At 43.2% G+C, this 20,258-nt stretch overlaps 1 protein-coding gene across 5 annotated transcripts in view; it reads left to right on the forward strand.

The window, feature by feature from the left end:
• The window catches only part of rassf4a (Ras association domain family member 4a), a 244,194-nt gene that overhangs the window by 69,312 nt on the left and 154,624 nt on the right, over positions 1-20,258 (forward strand). Inside the window, exon 3 of one of the 5 annotated variants that reach the window (XM_078530747.1) lies at positions 4,173-4,326. The exons of the other annotated variants lie outside the window; for them this stretch is intronic. The gene's annotated coding sequence lies outside the window, so the exon portion shown is untranslated. The remainder of the gene's footprint in view (positions 1-4,172; positions 4,327-20,258) is intronic. 5 annotated transcript variants of the gene reach the window in all.

Below are 20,258 nucleotides of genomic sequence, written 5' to 3' on the forward strand. Positions count from 1 at the left end.
ATCACACATCCACGCTATTACTGAGACAACTCATTTCCACCCCAGGAACACTATGATCCTGCTGCTGAGATTCTCAACCACGCCTTTGTTACCGCTCGAATTGACTATTCAAAGGCATTCCTGGCTGGCCTTCCATGCTCGATTATTCATAAACTTGAAGTCACCCAAAACCCTGCTTCCTGTATCCAACTCACGCCAGGTTCATTTTTCCCGTCGTGCCAGTGCCTTTGATTCCCTGTTGAGCAACACCTTGACTTCAAAATTCTCATCCTTGTTTTCAAATTTTCCCTGCCTCGCCTCCTCCTATCTCTGCAATCTCCTCCAGCCATACATCCATTCAAGACATCTGCATTATTCCAATTCTGGCCTCTTGAGCAATAGCCGATTTTTTAATTGTCCCACTATTGGCCGATGTGCCATCAGCTGCCAAGGCACCAAACTCTTTAAATTCCCTCCCTAAACCTCGTCTCTCCTCCTTTAAGATGCACCTTAAAACCTACCCCTTTGAGAAAGCTTTTCTCACCTGACCCATCTGACCCAATGTTTCCTTATGTGGCTGGTGTCCAATTTTGATTGTCAATGCTCCTATGAAGTGCCTTGCGTTAACTGCAATCTAAATGCAAATTTTGTATATTGGTAGCTGAGTAAAACTGGTGATGGGGGAGAAGACAGTCCAAAAAATGAACATTAAAGTTGGGTTTGAAAATGGCAGTCGGACATGTGCCACATTGTTGAAATGTATCCAGGAACATGTCAACAAGGGTCTGCTGTATCTGACTATTGATGCCCTATTGTTAACAGTTGGAATGAAAGGCTATAGAAACAACAGAGAGGGGGACACAAGAGATTTACGAGGATGACACTAGAACTGTGAGGTTATACTATCAAGAAAGAGTGAACAGCCTGTCTCTATTTTTTGCTATTGAAAATACAAGGTTGATCTGCTGTGAGGCCTTGAAAATTATGAGAGGTTTTGATAGACTAGACATGGAGAGAGCATTTCTACCTGTGGGGAATAGAAAAGCTAGAGGCCATCAATATAAAATAGACACCACGAAATGAAATATAAAATTCAGAAGAAACATCTTTTCCCAGAGAGTGGTAAGAAGGGGGAACATGCTACCATAGGGAGCAGTTAAGACAAATTGTACACATTCATATAAGGGGAATTTACATTAAATATGATGTCAAAAGGAATGCTGGAGTCAGGTGTGGAAGGATGTGAGGAGGCTTGAGTGAAGCATTAAAGCTAGCATAGACAAGTTGGACTGAATGTTCTATTTCTGTGCTCTATATTCTATGCAATATATAAGAAAGATTTTTTTGATTCCCTGCTCTATCCTTAAGGATTGGCCACCACCCCTGGTAAGGGCAGGCAAAACTCAGCCAGGAATTCTGCTCCTGTTGGAAATCAGTGAGTTTGTGTGTAGATGTAGACTATGGACTGGATCAAATTTGGGAACAATATCCTCAGTTTGGCCATCCAGTGCTCTGTGCTAAAGTTCATTATGTGATTAATGGCTATTTGGATAAAGTGGCTGATGGTGTAAAACCATACCTGGGAAGGGACTGAACATTTATGGATCAGGAGAAAATGATCTTTGTAAAGAGGAGCAATATAGTCTTACCGATTGGAAGCAACATGACATGGATGAGACAGATTACAGTTTGTAAAAGACATTACTACAACATAATTCCTTCAGAATTGAAAGAAGAATACATGTTCTGAAAATGTTGGTGACTGAAGTACATTTGTGGTGTGGTGCAAAAAAGCAGTGTGCTGAGATGGATCATTGTGTCAGGAAAATATAATAATTTTCATAATGTTATTGTAACTTATTGTAAGGCAGAGTGTGTGTGTGTATTAATTGAATTAAAGACAGCTGGTCTGAAGGCTTTGATGTATCAGAAGAGAAGCTAGGTTTGAAATGTTAAATAGGTAAACATGGCTGAAGTTTTAGAATGAAGTGTAAAGGGAAAATTTGCACTTTTAGATAAACCAGAGTAATTTGAATTTCATAAGAGGTGGTGAAATGTTACACTTAGCCAAAAAAAAGCCAAACAGTGTGTTTATTTTTCCCAAAGCTTACTGATAAAATTGGTATTATGAAAGGTTTTTATTATTAGAAAAGTAGAGTTGAAAAGACACATTGGGATAATGGGATTCACATTAAAAAGGGAGAAACCTGTATAAAGGAGATGAGGTTATATGTAAGAGGAAGGCATTCTAAGATCATTAACAAGTGTGAAAAGCCTCCAGCCTCTAAGCTTCAAGTTGCTGTCTACACAAACTGAAGTGAAGAAAATTCACTTTGAATTCAAGTGTTCATGGCATCGTGTTACTTTGCCTGGGTCTTTTAAAATCTGTGTTTTACTGTTGCCTTAACAGAGGTGTAACTGGGAGTTAGATTAACTAGGGGAGCTAAGAGTTATCATCGTAGTAATTTCTAAACCTATGTATGTGCTTAAAATCATTTTCTTTTATTAATTAAAGGTTTAATTTAGTTTTGTAAGAAACCTATAAGACTCGGTAGTCTTATTACTACTGAATTCAAGGCTCGCATCTCAAAATAAATAAATTGTAAAATAGTTATGGCAGTTTTTTCAAGTTTCCCCCGGGACATGAACAGCTCAGCATTTACCTTCCGCTGTGCCACATTGAAAACTTCATTGGGTGAGGGGAGGAGAGGATCCGGACAACCATGAATATTTAGGGGGATCAGAAGATTTTCTGAGAAACCAAAAAACACCTGGATTCCTGATTATTTGTTGCAGTTATCAAGTTGCATTCGCACTTACAATCTAAAGAAAAGGGGCTTGCCTCATTTCTCCCACCTGCCATGATCTGCTCACCTTCCCCCAACTGGAAGAGCAGGCAAGCAACCACTGCAGGTGCTGCTCCAAAGCCAGCCAGCAGGACTGATATGAGAGAGTGGTAGGGGTTTATTCACCCTCGCAATGTTACTTTTTTCTTCCTTCTTCTATACGTGGGGGAATGTACATGGAAACAGGCCATTTGACCTGACTGGTCCACCCTCCAGAGACCCTCTTCCTCTAACCCTGTTGGAATAACTATCCATTTGTTTGTTCCTGATGTGTTTATCCATTTTCTTCTTAAATGCATCTATGCTGTTCGCCTCAACTACACGGTGTGATAGGAAGTTTCACGTTCTCATTCGGGCTTGTCCAACCTTTTCATGTTTTCATGTTCCTGGGGAGGGGGTGCCACATTTCAACTGCTTTTCTCACTCAAGGGGCTGATGAGCAAATTTTGGTAAAATAAAGTTTGGTACGACATTAAACATGAATTTTTTTTTTTAATTCACGTCGAAGCAATAAATTGACTTTTTTCTTAAAAAGAGCAATTAATAAAAATGACCATTAAGAAGTGCCAAGCAGCAGGGTTAACCAATAAAACTTTATTTGCTTTTTCACTTAAGAACCAGAGCTAGAGAGAGAGACAGAATAGGCCCCAGGTCTTGGTCACCAGGGAAAAGGTGGGAACAAGTCCGAGCTAAGGAGTTGAGATTAACTAACGCTGACCTTGCATTCGCCTCTGGTGGCACAGACTCCATCCTGGAATTCATACGGAAGTGGGGCTCAGAAGCGGGTTGCCTTTCAGCATGGGGTTTCCTCCTCTCGTGGCCTGCTTTGTAGATAGGTTTTTGGGGAGGAAGGAGGAGGGGGGCAGGATGTGTGTGTCAGTCTCTCACACACAGAGAGGCAGAGAGATACAGACTGAAGGCGTCCCAAATTAATGCTGATAGGCTCACCCCTACCAGCAGCAAACGCAGGAGGAAAATGCCCTGTAATTGGAGGAGCAGCTCCTAGCAGAATCTTTTATTGTACTCACTGGCTCCATGGGCCAGATACAGAGGATTCCATAAGCCTGTTCTAACTGCTTTCCGGGTAAAACAAATAGTTTCTCATGAATTCAGTTTGGAGTTACTAGTCATTATCCTACATTTACTGCCTCTGGTTTTGGTACCCATATAGGAGGGAACATCTCTACTTCTAACCAATAAAACCATTTCATAATCTTAACGACATCTACCTGACTCCCCTTCATCTCTTTTCTAGAAAAGTAGAGCCCCAGCCTCCTGAATTTTCACTGACTATTAGAACTTCAGTTTTGTATCATACTTGTAAATATTTCTTTGCACCATCTGCAGTGCCCCTGAGTTCTTCTTATCATGTGGAGAACTGTGCGCAGTACCACAAGTGTGGTCTAACCAAGGATCAGTACATGCTTGAGAAGGTCAACACTTGACACCCTTGAAGAGGAACTTCCGAGTGAAGAATCATGAAATTTCTCTGATGGCTAAGGTGAGGCTAACAGGTGATCTGCAGAGCTGCACAGATCGGGAAATTCCTCAGGCTTGACCTCAAGCTGCTTTATCTGATCTCAGCTATGGTATAATACCATTTTTTTTAAAATTCATTCATGGGATGTGGGTGTCACTGGCTAGGCCAAAATTTATTGCCCATCCCTAATTGCCCTTGAGAAGGTGGTGGTGAGCTGCTGCCTTGAACTGCTGCAGTCTTTCTGATGTAGGTATGCCCACAGTGCTGTTAGGGAGGGAGTTCCCGGATTTTGACCCAGTGACAGTGAAGAAATAACGATATATTTCCAAGTCAGGATGGTGAATGGCTTGGAGGGGAGCTTCCAGGAACTGGTGTTAGCATGTGCCTGCTACCCTTGTTCTTCTAGGCGGTTGCGGTCATGGGTTTGGAAGGTGCTGTCTAAGGAGGCTTGGTGAGTTCCTGCAGTGCATCTTGTAGATGGTACACACTGCTGCCACTGTGTGTCAGTGGTGGAAATAATGAATGTTTGTGGATATGGTACCAATCAGGTGGGCTGCTTTGTCCTGGATGGTGTCAAGCTTCTTGAGTGTTTTGGAGCTGCACTCATCCAGGCAAGGGGAGAGTATTCCATCACACTCCTGAGTTGCGCCTTGTAGATGGTGGACAGTTTTTGGGAAGTCAGGAGGTGAGTTACTTGCCACAGAATTCCTAGCTTCTGACCTGCTCTTGTAGTCACAGTATTTATATGGCTGGTCCAGTTTCTGGTCAATGGTAACCTCCAGGATGTTGATATTGACCATTACCTCAATTATTCCCAGTTGACTTTAGTCAAGGTGAATAAAGTTGCCCAGGGTTCCCCATCCTGACCACCACTCTGCAACCCTTATTGAACCTGTACTACATGTGCACACAGCTTTGGGCTCAGTTGTAATGCCCACTTGAATAAACAGTCATTGGACATTCATTGTCAAGATTGACATGTAACGGTTACTCAGATGATGTACCAGCGGGCAACAAGTTCCCTTGGAACTGTGTTCCAGCATCGAATTAATACTTTTGGGAAGGAAAAGGAAAAGATGGGATGAGAATAAATAAATAGACAATCATGACTGCAAGCCTGCTCCCAGGACATTGTTTGACCAATACATTGATCAACTGCATAAAATTATTTTATCGTATTGTTCATAAATTTACAGCAGTACCTAAAGCTCAGGGGCTTATGGCATATTTTGAATTGTTGTATAAAACTGTGTTTTAACCAACCCACTTAACATCAGCAGTTGAGCATGTTTGGGCATATCCTAGTGATTAATGCGTACCGACTTACGATTTCAATAGATCATTTGTATAGAGGAACCACCTGTGGTCTATGAATTGCAGGATGGAATGTAGAATGTGTTTTGATGTCAATAGTGCCAAATGATCCCAATCAGACTGGGTCATTGTGTAAAATAATTGTTCCACTGAACACTTTTGCATTGTCTGATACAGTCGTAGACTTACAATGGTTGAAAGCCATGCTGTAAAGCTTCATGTGCCAAATGTGGCAGGCAGCACTGCACTTTTACATTGCAGGAAAAGTGGGTATACCAATGTGCTGTTATGTTAAGCCTATCAGTTTCAGTAAATATAGCAGTTGAGCACTCAGCAATGATAACTTACTTTTATAATTTAGTGCAGGGCAAAATCTTGCGAACAATGAGGTTTGTGACACGCATTATGTGGTCTCTGCAGATGAAACTTGGCCACCTTATGTCAGTAATTGTAATTATTGATACTGTAATTGCAATGTATTGGGTTCCTATGCAAAATGAAGTGATTTTAGTGAGATGGACCAGGCAAATATGTGCACCTTCTAATTCTCTTGCTTCCCTTGGCGCAATAAGATGTAGAAATTGGACATAAAACATTAATTACTGTTCATGCGTATATAAGTGTTAAAAAAGTGATATCTTATTTGATTGACTTAATGGTTTATTTTAACCAGTTTATTTGACTTGCTGGTTTCTTTTATGTAACAGGTTATGTGAGGTGTTATAGGACATAGACTGAGTACTGTGCCAGAACTGCTATGGTGTAGACCTTGTAGGGGTTTGTTGGTGTTAGTACGTGGGACTAAGAAGGGGATAATGGAACCAGGTGAGCAGAGTTGGAGGAAATGGAGAAGAAAGGTAAGGTGGGAACAGAGATTTAAAAATGATTAAATGAATAAATAACTTCAAAGATTTATAGGACAGCTATGAACACTTTTTTTTCCTTTAAGCTTTCTGCTTTTTTTTTCCCATTTTTGGTGACTTTTGCTTTGTTGGAAAATAACTGCCTTGTGCCCTCATAACAGTAACTGCGCAATAGAATGAACATATTGGTTGTAAAGTGTCCTGACGATGCTGTAAGGTACATAAATGCATGTTCTTTCATTTTATGCAGCAGCTTATTATGTCTCTCGGATGTACAAAAGTACTTTACAGCTGTAAAGTGCAGACACTGTTGTGTTGGTGGTGATGTTTCTGCATTTTTAGTTTTTGTTGTTGGTTTGACCTGTTAACAGCCTGTGAAGTAGTTTTGTGTGTGGGACACTGGTTGTGGTCGTGCATCTCACATATTAGGAAAGTTGTAGCCCCATGAAAAAGGCATCTTACCACACCGCCCACCACGTTTATTTACACGATTTAAATTTAAATTTGCAATTGCTTTTTTTTGTAGCTGACTTCATCCCTCAGTTTCAATTCCCTTAAAGAAGAAATGGAACAGTGTGCAGGGACATGCCTCAAGCTAGCATACAGTGAGGAGGAAAGAAATAGTGAACTTGGGAGCAGGGGAAAGAAATGGAGCACTGAAGAACCAGATGAAGAGGTCAGAGAATTCCAAAGGGTGGGAATATGGTGGCTGAACAATGTTACAGTAGCTCCTAGACTATCCCAGCCATATTACTCAAGAGGTTGAGGAGGCTTGTGTGGAACATAAACACCAGTATAGACTCTGAGTTCTGTTGAAGTGTCATGTGGACTCGAAACGACAACTTTTCTTCTCCACCGATGCTGCCAGACCTGCTGAGTTTTTCCAGGTAATTCTGTTTTTGTTTTGTGACCAGTATAGACTAGATGGGCCTGTTTCTGTGCTGTGGACTCCATCTAATTGTATAGAAAATCCTGAAAATTCATTGGCGGGATAGGTGCTCCATTATCAATGTCCTCTCATGCCAACGTCCCCGGTATCGAAGCACTGGTTATGGCTAATCAGCTACGTTGGGTGGGCCACATCATCCTGACGCAAGACTCCCAAAACAAGTTCTCTTATGTCGAGCTTTGTCACGGCAAGCTGTTACTAGGAGGACAGAGGGAATATTTCAGAGACATCCTCAAAGTCTGCCAGGAAAAATGTCGCATCCCCATCAATCTCTGGGGACCTCTTGCTCGAGACCACCCAAACTGGAGAAGCATCTGCGAAGGCGTCACCCATTTAGAACGCCCCCCGGCAGGCCCAAGTGGAGGCCAAACGCAAACAGTGGAAGGAGTGCTCCAAAATCCAAGCATCCCACCCACCCCTCCTCATCAAACACTACCTGCCCAACCAGTGGCAAAATGTACGGATCCAGCATTGGACTTTTTAGTCACCTTGGGACCCACAACCCCAAGTGGAGGAAAGTCAACCTCTGTTCCAATGTCTATGACATCTTTTGGCTATCTCCACCTATCACTGGCCCTCTATCCAGCTCACCTCTTTTCTATTTTTACTTAGTTCTGTTGAAGGGTCATATGGACTCAAAACGTTAACTGTATTCCTCTCCGCAGATGCTGCCAGACCTGCTGAGTTTTTCCAGGTATTTTTATTTTGGATTTCCAGCATCCGCAGTTTTTTGCTTTTATCTTAGTGTTTAATTGACTGCCACTTCTCTTCAAGGAATGCCTACCTTGAAGAAGTATTGCTCTTCTCTCCGACAGGATTTCCGTATCTCTCTTTTGCCTTGTTCACCTTCATTACTTTCCATTTCTCTCCTGGTGTTTGACAAGGTGTTTACTAAAACTCGCTTTCACAGCCATATTTTCTTCCTCAGTGACTGTCTCCGTCTCTGACTTACCCCACGTGGATTTCAACTGAAGTTCCATCCCTCATGTTTCGAACCCACCCAGGATTAAGTATATCTCCGGGACATACAACACTCCACGGACTGCTGTTCTTGTCGTATCCTGAGAAGCACACTCAGTGCCATGCGCCGCCATATGAACACACTCGACCTCTCCCTCCAGCAGCACCGCCGCACCCTATTTCTAAGCTGTGCGTGCCCCCATTTGCATTTTATTCTTCGTCTCATCAGACGCCTCAACAAGAAACTTTGTCTGTTTCTTTCAGGTGCAAAGGAACGCAAGCTCCAACAACTCATTGATACCAACACCCATCCAGGACCCTCCACCCCTTCCTGTCCCTTTGTGCCCATCCCATCTTCCAATCCCAGCCCTGGCCGTGTATTCACCATACCCCCTGACCTTCCCCTCTCCGATGCTGAATGTTCAGTGCTCAGCAAAGGACTTAGTTTCATACCCTTACGCCCTCATCTCAATGAATTTCGGGCTCGGCATGATGCTGAACTCTTCTTCCGCCGCCTTCGTCTCCATGCTCACTTCTTTGGGCAGGAGTCCTCTCCCCATTCAATGGATCCTTTTACCCACCTCCAATATTCTCCCTCCACCTGGACCCCTCCCTCTGGATTCTTACCTTCTCTTAATCTTTTCATTGAGAACTGTCGGCGTGACATTAGTCGTCTCAATTTCTCTGCTCCTCTCACCCACTCTAACCTGTCTCTCTCTGAACTTGCTGCACTCCGTTCTCTCAGGTCCAACCCTGACATTGTTATCAAACCTGCTGACAAGGGTGGTGCTGTTGTTGTCTGGCGCACTGACCCCTACCTCATAGAGGCTGAGCATCAACTCACAGACACTTCCTCCTACTTCCCCCTGGACCATGACCCCACCACTAAACATCAAACCATTGTTTCCAGGACTGTTACTGACCTCATCTCCTCTGGAGATCTTCCTTCCAACCTCATAGTCTCCCAACCTCGGACAGCCAACTTCTACCTCCTACCCAAAATCCACAAACAGGACTGTCCCAGCAGACCGATCATGTCAGCCTGTTCCTGTCCCACGGAACTCATTTCTTGCTATCTTGACTCCATTCTCTCTCTCCTTGTCCAGTCCCTTCCCACCTACATCCGTGATTCCTCTGAAACCCTACATCATATCAACAATTTCTAGTTCCCTGGCCCCAACCGCCTCCTCTTCACCATGGACATCCAATCAGTCTACACCTCCATCCCCCACCAGGATGGTCTGATGGTTCTCCGCTTCTTCCTCGAACAGAGGCCTGAACAATCCCCATCCACCACTACTCTCCTCCGTCTGGCTGAACTTGTTCTCACACTGAACAATTTCTCCTTTAACTCCTCTCACTTCCTCCAAATAAAAGGTGTGGCTATGGGTACCCGTATGGGTCCCAGTTATGCCTGTCTCTTTATGGGGTATGTGGAACATTCCTTGTTTCAGTCCTACTCCGGCCCCCTCCCACAACTCTTTCTCCAGTACATCGATGATTGCTTCGGTGCTGCTTCATGCTCTCGTCGGGACCTGGAAAAATTTATTAATTTTGCTTCCAATTTCCACCCCTCCATCATTTTCACATGGTCTATCTCTGACACTTCCCTTCCCTTCCTTGACCTCTCTGTCTCAATTTCTGGTGATAGACTGTCCACCAATATCCATTACAAGCCTACCGACTCCCACAGCTATCTCGATTACAGCTCCTCACACCCCGCTTCCTGTAAGGACTCCATCCCATTCTCTCAGTTCCTTCGCCTCCGTCGCATCTGTTCTGATGATGCCACTTTCAAAAACAGTTCCTCTGACATGTCTTCCTTCTTCCTTAACCGAGGTTTTCTACCTACGGTGGTTGACAGGGCCCTCAACTGTGTCCGGCCCATCTCCCGCGCATCAGCCCTCACACCTTCCCCTCCTTCCCAGAACCATGATAGGGTCCCCCTTGTCCTCACTTATCACCCCACCAGCCTCCGCATTCAAAGGATCATCCTCCGCCATTTCCGCCAACTCCAGCATGATGCCCCCCCCGGTGGCATTCCGCAGGGATCGTTCCCTCCGGGACACCCTGGTCCACTCCTCCATCATCCCCTACACCTCAACCCCCTCCCATGGCACCTTCCCATGCAACCGCAGAAAGTGCAACACCTGCCCCTTTACTTCCCCTCTCCTCACCGTCCAAGGGTCCAAACACTCCTTTCAAGTGAAGCAGCATTTCACTTGCACTTCCCTCAATTTAGTCTACTGCATTCGCTGCTCCCAATGCGGTTTACTCTACATTGGAGAGACCAAACGCAGACTGAGTGACCGCTTTGCAGAACATGTTTGGTCTGTCCGCAAGCATGACCCAGACCTCCCTGTCGCTTGCCATTTCAACACACCACCCTGCTCTCATGCCCACATGTCCATCCTTGGCCTGCTGCATTGTTCCAGTGAAGCTCAATGCAAACTGGAGGAACAGCACCTCATCTTCCGACTAGGCACTTTACAGCCTTCCGGACTGAATATTGAGTTCAAGAATTTTAGATCATGAACTCTCTCCTCCATCCCCATCCCCTTTCCGATTCCCCCCCCTTTTTTTTCCAATAATTTATATAGATTTTTCTTTTCCCACCTATTTCCATTATTTTTAAATGTATTTCTATCCATTGTTTTATCTCTACCTTTTAGCCCATTTCGATCCCTTCCCTTCCCCCCCCATCCCACCCCCACTAGGGCTATCTGTACCTTGCTTGTCCTGCTTTCTACCCTTAATTAGCACATTCCTTAGATAATCTCACCACCTTCAACACCTCTTTGTCCTTTTGTCTGTAACATCTTTTGGCTCTGTCCACCTATCACTGGCCCTCTATCCAGCTCTACTGGCTCCCCCCCCCACCCCCCCCACCCCAAAACCAGCTTATATTTCACCTCTTTTCTATTTTTACTTAGTTCTGTTGAAGAGTCATACGGACTCGAAACGTTAACTGTGTTCCTCTCCGCAGATGCTGCCAGACCTGCTGAGTTTTTCCAGGTATTTTTATTTTTATTTTGGATTTCCAGCATCCGCAGTTTTTTGCTTTTATCTCTGTTCCAAGGGACTGCCTATGAAGAAAACAGAATAAGTGTAAGGGACTGTGAATATGGACAGTATAGATTTAACACCAGCAGAGAAGAAAATACCCTAAATCTCTGAGTGATTTGGACTTCATGTCTCATGGCTCCACTTTACTCATCAAATTCTGTTAGTCAACTATACAGATAGCTTAGACCCCTCAGGCTAGCGGGTGGGGCCTCTGTTGGAGGATCAGTTGCAAAACAAAGTTGCGCAGGCTTGATCTTATCAGTGTTTCATTGTGTGAACTAATTACACTGTTGGTTGAACAAGTGGCACTGAATCACATGCATGTTTTATGGGCCAGGCATCCTGAAGGCAGGCTTATGTGCACAGTCAACCATTAAATAGATACTTACAATGATGATAAATGATATAATACTGTCCATTTTACAGTAAAAGTCACATATTAACCACGGGATAATTAAATCAATGTTGACCCGATCATTGTTTTAAAAAGAACACTTTTATTTGCTGCTGGACGGAAGTAGATACCAAGTCAAGGAAGCGATTGTGGTGATTGGCTGAAAGTTTGGTCAAAAGTGGTGAATTTTAAGGAGGATGTTGAAGGAAGAGAGTTTGGTAGAAATGTTTAGAGAGTGAATTCCTTATGGCACAGACATTAATGGTGGAACAAAGGATTCAAGGACAATTTGTATTTGTAGAGCACCTTTAACATACAACACCCCAAGGCACTTCACTGGGGTATTATGAAGCAAAATATGCTGCTGAGCCACATAAGGAGATATTGGAGTTATTAATTCATCCAGCGTTTATTGCCCATCCCTAACTGCCCGTGAGAAGCTGGTGGCGAATGGTGTTCTTGAACTGCCCATGTGGTGTAGGTACGCCCACAGTGCTGTTAGAAAGGGAGTTCCAGGATTTTGACCCAATCACTGAAGGAACGGCAATATAGTTCCAAGTCAGGATGATGTGTGATTTGGAGGGGAACTTGCAGGTGGTGGCATTCCTATGCTTCTGCTGCCCTTGTCCTTCTAGGTGATAGTTTACGGGTTTGGAAGGTGCTGTTGAAGGAACCTTGGTGAGTTGCTAGAGTGCATCTTCTAATTGGTATACACTGCAGCCACATTCACTCAGTGGTGGAGGTATTGAATGTTTAAGATGATGGATGGGGTATCAATCAAGTGGGCTGCTTTCTCCCAGCTTCTTGAGTGTTGTTGGAGCTGCATCTCATCCAGACAAGTGGAGAGTATTTCATCACACACCTGACTTGTGCCTTGTAGATAGTGGACAGGCTTTGGGCAGTCAGGAGGTGAGCTATTCTTCACAGAATTCCCAGCCTCTGACCTGCTCTTGTAGCCACAGTATTTACATGGCTGGTCCAGTTCAGTTTCTGGTCAATGGGAACCCCTAAGATGTTACCAATGATAATGCCATTGAATGTCAAGGGGTGATGGTTAGATCCTCTCTTGTTGGAGGTGGAATGAATGTTCCTTGCCACTTAAACAGCCCAAACCAGAATGTTGTTCAGGTCTTGCTGCATATGGACACAGACTGCTTCAGTATTTGAGGAGTCGCAAATTGTGCTGAACATTGTGCAATAATCAGTGAACATCCCCACTTCTGACCTTTATGATGGAAGGAAGATCATTGGTGAAGCAGCTGAAGATGGTTGGGCCGGGGACACTACCCTGAGGAACTCCTACAGTGATGTCCTGAAGCTGAGATGATTGAACTCCAACAACCACAACCGTCTTCCTTTGTGCTCGGTATGACTACAACTGGTGGAGAGTTTTTCCCCCTGATTCCCATTGACTCCAGTTTTGTTAGGGTCCTTGATGTCAAGGGCAGACATTCTTTTCACCTCTTGGGTTCAGTCTTTTTGTCCATATTTGGGCCAAGGCTGTAATGAGGCCAGGAGCTGAGTGGCCCTGGTAGAACCCAAAACTGAGCATCTGTGAGCCGATGGTAACTGAACAAAAGTTTGATTAAAGAGGCAATTTTTAAGGAGTGTTTTGGAGAAAAGGAAGATAGAGGCAGACAGGTTTCTGCCTCTCTGGGAATTCCAGAGCTGAGGGCCTAGGCAGCCACAAGCAAGGCGATGGAGTGATTAAAATTGGGGATGCTCAAAAGAGGCCAGAATTAGAGGAGTGCAGGTATCTCACAGGATGGTTTGGCTAGAGGAGCTTACAGTGATAGTGGTACCAGGCCCTCCCTGGAGGGATTTGAAAACGAGGACAAAAATTTAAAAACCCAGGCATTGTTTAACCAATGTCAGTCAGCGAGCATAGGAGTGATGGGTAAAAGACATTTGGTGCAAGTTTGGGCACAGGCAACAGAACTTTGGATGACCTCAAATTTATACAGGATCGGATGTCCGAGGCTGACCAGGATTGGATTAGAATAGTCATATCTAAAAGTAACAAATGCACGGGGGGGCGGGGGTGGGGTTCATGAGGTGGCATGGGTTGGCATCAATGGGACATGGAGAGTGGGGGCGGGGGGTGGTGAGGTGTGAGGGCAGAAAGGCCTCCGCACCCGGCAGACTCCTCAGTTCTCACCTTTCCTGGGTCTCCTGCCCCAACTCCAATTCTGGTGCCTACACCCCCCCACCCCCCCAAACCTGGCCTGAAAATCTGACATCCGGGCAGCCACTGTAAGGTCGAGTTCGTGGAGCCAGAAATTCTCCCGTCCCTGCATACCTGACCTGGAAGCAAAGATCTGGGCCATTATCGATCAGTTCATTGCTCAGTCTCCTATTTTCTAGCGAAAGGAGCCCTGACTTGTTCATCCTTTCCTGACAACCGTATCTTCTCAGTTATTGTATCATCCTTTTGAATCTTTTCTGCATTGCCTCCAGTATCTCTATATCCCATTTATAAAATGGAGACAAGAACTATTCACAGTACTCCAATGGCCTCATTAGGATTCTGGACAAGTTTAACATAACTTCTCAGCTTTTTAATTCTACAAATGTACCCATCACTAATTTTAGTGATTTGTAGATGTGTATTCCTGGATTCCTTTGATGCTCTACCCCATTTAGGCTCTTTATTATCCAAGCAGGCTGTGGCCTCTTTATTCTTCCTACCAAAATGCATCACCTCACACTTTTATACATTGAAATCCACTTACCAGCTACACTACCATTCTGCAACTTTATTAATGTCCTTTTGTGATTTGTCTCATCCTTCCTTTGTGTTAACTGCATCCCCAACTTGGTATAAAACAGAAAATACTAGAAATACTCAGCAGGTTGGGCAACATCTGGGGAGAGATGTAGAATTAATGTTTTAGGTTGATGACCCTTCATCAGATGATGATCAGGTTCTGGTGAAGGACCATTGCCCTGAAAAGTTAACACTGTTTCTCTCGACAGATGCTACCCGACGGGCTGAGTATTTCCAGCATTTCCTGTATTTATTTCACACAAGCTGGGCTACCTGCCCTGCTCTGGGGAACAAAGGGGTGAAAGTTAAAAATACAATTTAAAAATTAAGATAAAGGAAATGTTTTTGAGGTAATAAGCTGAGCATTTCACCCTACCGGCATATGGAATGAATATCCAACAGATTGCATTCAACACTTCACTTGGTTATCTTCCTTCACACAATTATTTTAACAACTTTAATCCCATAAATATGAAACATAAAGACCTAAATTCGCGAAAAATTATTATACTCAAAAACATTATTTGACAAAAAAATGTTCATTGCTTTACTTTCCTTGACTTGACTGATTAAATTTACAATTTTTACTATTGAAGGAGGAGGAATTAGCCATCAGACCAACTGAAAGACATATAATTTTTGTATCTGTAGATTTCCAGCATCTGCAGTATTCCACCCACTATCCCCCTGCTTTTTTAATTTATTGCCTAGCTCCCTATGTTCTGTTTTCAGGACCTCATTGTTAAAACCAATTGTTAGTTAAACAGGTGATGGGCATAATTATCCCATCTAAATGGAATTAAAAAGGTACAGCTGGAACACTTTGTGTGGAAGCTACTCAGAAGTTAGTTGGACTGAGGAGTAATCTTGGAAATAAACCAGCTTTAACCAAGAGACCAGCCTGGATTAATTCTTCCACCACAACCTCTTATAGTGACTAACATGGTAGCAGAGGATGAACTTTAAGCTTTGCTGGTTGATTGCTGTATATGAAGCTTTATGTCTCAGTCACATGAGGGAAAAGAAGTGTACTGTTGCTAACAATTTAAGTTACGGAAGGATGGTGCAAAATCGCAGGCTTTGACTATCCACCAATTCTTTCTGAATCTGAACCTTATCAGCAATGGAAGGTTGAAGTTGAAGTTGGACCTGGGTTACTGCTACACCCCGGAAGAAGCAAAGTATGGCTTTGGCGTTATCATTACCAGCTAAAAGCAAGATAAGGAGTAAAGTATTTTCAGAGTGGAAAGTGGATGATTTGGATCATGAAGAGGAATTAAACTGTCTGACACAATTTTTGGACAGGTTCTACAAAAGAGATGAATTATTGGAAGTGTGTGAAGCTTGGACGATCTTTGATAGGTTTAGGGAATCAGGTGATCAGTCCATGGAAGAATATATCATGGATTTTGATAACTGGTACAGGAGACGACAGCGATTTGAACTTGAAATTCCAGAATCGGTATTTGTATTTAAATTACTGGACTGTGCTCGCATTTCCCATGTTGATAGTCTTTTAGTACTAAAGGGGCTAACTGAGCTAACCGGGGGAACAACTATGCTGTAAAACAAAGGATAGAGGATTCAATGGTGACTGAATTTTGTGGTCGACCAAATATTAGACGAAGATTCCAATACAAAGTTGGGGTTCATGACAAGAGATCTGAAAATGGTCGTAACCCTAACCAATTTGAGAGTCGGGACAAAAAGCATGTCTGGGATGGTGACCGTAGACCTTTAAACCCAAAAAATGCATGGGGAATGGTTAATCTGTGTTTTTGGTGTGATTCCCAGTAGCATTACACAATGATCTGCCCACAGCGAAGGAATCGTGTTTTTGAAGTGACCCACAAGACGGATTCATCTGAAACTGAAAATGATGATGGTGACTGCCATGATGGAATTGTATTGATCACTGAGCTTGAATCCAGTGATGAGTATCTTGATGGTAGATTCATTCAGCTGTGTAGTTCTGGACAGTGGTTGCACTTCTACCGTGTGTGTGGCATGGACTGGCTAGACTGCTATCTGGAGTCTCTCGATGAGACAGACTGGCGGAAGGTCAAGGAGAATGAAAGCTCTACCCTGCTTCAGGTTCGGAGACGACAATACATTAACATCCTCCAAACGGGTGGTCCTCCCTTGTAAGATAGCGGGGATCAATCTGTTTATCAGTACTGATGTGGTTTCTAGTGAGATACCGCTACTGTTCAGTCAATCTGCGATGAAGAAGGCTTAGATGACGCTAGATATGAAGAATGATAGAGAAGATGTGTTTGGAAAAAATGTGGATCTACGTTTTACTCGGTCATTACTGCTTGCCACTAAAGAAGCCAGAGATTTCTCATCAAAAAGTTCATGAAGTTTTGTTAGCTGCTGAGAATGAGAATTTGGTGGACAAAAAGAAGATCACTTGGAAACTACATAGACAGTTTGCACATCTGGTGCCACAGAAACCAAAGACTCTACTTCGAAATGTGGGAGTGGTCAATAAAGGATATGATGATCTTATGCTCACTGCTCAATGTGAAATTTGCCTTAAATATCGCAAGACACCACTGTGGCCTGTTGTGAGCCACTCGCCAGGGAGTTTAACAATGCAGTGGCAATGGACTTGAAAGTTTGGGATACGGATAGGGGTATTTTTTTTTTTACTACACTTCAGAGATATGGTAACCAGACTTAGTCTATCCACTGTGATACATAATAAAGACAAAAGGACCATTGTCGATTAAGGTTCTGGAGAAATGTATAAGATCAGGATTAGAAACACCAATGAAGTTCCTTGCAGATAATGGTGGAGAATTTGCCAATGAAGAATTTCGAGATGTGTGAAAATTTAACTATCGTAGTTATGCACACAGCAGCTGTTATTTAACTATCATAGTTATGCACAACACCAACCGTTTAGTAATGGTTTTCGTGAAAGAAACCATGTGGTAATAGAAGACATGTTACATAAAATAATAGCTGATCAACCAAGTTGTAAACTGCAAACGGCACTAGCATGGGCAGTGCACGCAAAGAACTCTCTGCAAATGGTTGGGGGGTACAGTCTGTATCAGTTGGTGTACGGAAGAAATCCAAAGTTACCTTCGATGTTGTCAGATACTCCCCCTGCTCTAGAAGGGAGTAGCATTAGCTCCACTTTTTCTGCTCATCTGAACATTTTGCATGCGGACAGAAAAGCTTTCATTAAAGCAGAGATTTCGGAGAAAATTCAGCGGGCCCTACAGCACTGCATAAGACCATCAGGAATACAGTTTAGACAAGGAGACATGGTATATTATTAAAGGGAAGGCCAGAAAGAGTGGAAAGGACCTGGAAAGGTAATAGGGAGTGATGGGAAAGTAGTAATTGTGCAACACGGCAATCAAACTGTTAGAGTACATTCTTCATGGTTAATCAGTACTGACTATACCTTTACAGGTTCTGAACAGGGCATTGAATGCAAGGAGGCACCCTGCACTTCACATACACATGCACTGGGCAGTTATGAGGAGCAGATGACCCTAGATACAGGGTTGACTGACTATGAACAAAGAAATACTGAGGTACAGGTTAACGCTATTCATCCAAAAGGACAATGCCTAAAGTAGGAACAAAGGTAACATACATGCCGGAAGGGTCTAGTATGTGGAGGGATACCGCCATCATAGGGAGAGCAGGAAAGGCCACTGGTAAATACAAACATTGGCTAAATGTGCAGGATGAAGGACAGGAGACAAGACCTATCGATTGGCAAAACCGAGGTAAAGATGTGGAAACCCAGAAAGCGCAGTATGAGTTCTGACAGTGGACTAGAAAGTGGTCGTGACCCTAGAAAAATATCATGGACATGTGAACAGAACTCCGTTCGCATGGGAGAACGATCATATAGTAGCAGTCCAGAAATGGAGAGAAATGTAAGTAGAGGCCGTAGCTTAACAAGGAGGACTATAGAGCAAGCTAGCAATCTCAATAGAGGTAGAAATCCTTATGACAGAGAGATTCTAGTAGCTGCTAATAAATTGGACAGTAAGCTGATAAAGGAAGCCAAACAGAAAGAGTTGGAAAGTTGGAAGGAATTTGGGGCATATTCTGAAATACTTGACAGAGGACAACCAGCTTTATCTCACAGATAGATCTGTACAGCGAAGGTACTCCCAGACGGCCAAAGCGAGATTAGTAGCTCGAGGCTTTGAAGAGAGACTAGGAGATGAGGAGATCAGGATGTCAGAGTGGACTCGCCTACTGCGGGGAAAGTGAATTTGAAGATTTTTTTTTTAGCTATTTTGGCATCCTATTCCTGGGAGTGCAAATCGATTGATATAAAGGCTGAGTTTTTATAGGGGGAGAAGTTTCAAAGGAAAGGTTTTTGAAACCACCCAAAGAAGCCAGGGATGTAGAAGGAAAGTTATGGAAATTGAATAAGTGTATTTATGGGTTGAATGATGCACCAAGAGTTTGGTATTTTGCCGTGAGGTCTGTTGTTGAAAACAGGTTGCATTCAGTTAAAGGCAGACCCCGTGATGTTCTACTGGTACCATAAGGAGGAGCTAGCTGGGATCTTTATCATGCATGTTGGTGATTTCCTGTGGGGAGGACCTGTAGAATTTGAATAACGGGTAATCGAGGAGATAAAGAAGGAATTCCAGTTCGGAAGTCAGGCTTCTGAAGCCTTTAAATACATAGGTTTAGACATTAAGCAGAGCAAGTTAGGGGTGACATTGAATCAACAATCTTATCTAGAAAATGTTAATTATATCCCAATAACTCGTGGTAGATCCTCACAAAAAGAGGATCCTGCTACCAAGGAAGAAATGGAGCAGTTGAGAAGTTTGATTGGGCAGTTGAACTGGTTGTGCACTCAGACTAGGCCTGACTCTAGTTATGATGTGTTGGAGCTGAGCACCATGATGAAACATGTGGCAGTTGAGCAAGTTCTGAGTGCAAGTAAAACACTTAAAAAAAAATTAAATTCTGAGAGATGTGTGCTCAAGTTTCCAGCCTTCCAGAAGATGAGGTCAGTCATTTTTAGTGATGCTTCACATGCTAATCTTCCAGATGGGTACTCTAGCACAGCAGGGTTCATCATATTCTTGGTGGGAAAGAACGATAAATGTTGCCCACGGGCTTGGGAGGCCAAGAAAATAAAAAGGGGAGTGAAAAGCACCTTAGCTGCTGAAATGCTAGCCTTAGTAGAAGCATTAGATATGGGGATTTACTTATCCAGTATATTGACAGAAATATTATATAAGGGGCAATGTGGGAAAAGTTTGCCCATAGAATGTTATGTTGATTACTGGTCTCTTTGGGGCAATGTTCATTCCATGAAAAGTGTCACCGGAAAAAAGGCTATGAATTGATCTAGCCAGCATAAAGGAGATGTTAGAGAGATGAGAGATCTCTAAAATAAAATGGGTTGACACAAGTCACCAACTATCAGACTGTTCAACGAAAAGAAGTGCCTGCTCTAAAAAAAATTGCGGAAGGGGGTGTCTTATAATGATGCAATGAAAAGTTGTTTTTGTTTTATAATTGTGTGTGTGTGTGTGGTAAAAGAAATTTAGGAATTATAGACGTGGAAATAAGTGACATTATTTCCTAGTGTTTGTTTAAAAAAAGAGTGCTGAAGCTTTTTTTAGTTTTAAAAAGAAA

Source organism: Cetorhinus maximus, chromosome 27, assembly GCF_964194155.1.
Source record: "Cetorhinus maximus chromosome 27, sCetMax3.hap1.1, whole genome shotgun sequence".
Classification (NCBI taxonomy): domain Eukaryota; kingdom Metazoa; phylum Chordata; class Chondrichthyes; order Lamniformes; family Cetorhinidae; genus Cetorhinus; species Cetorhinus maximus.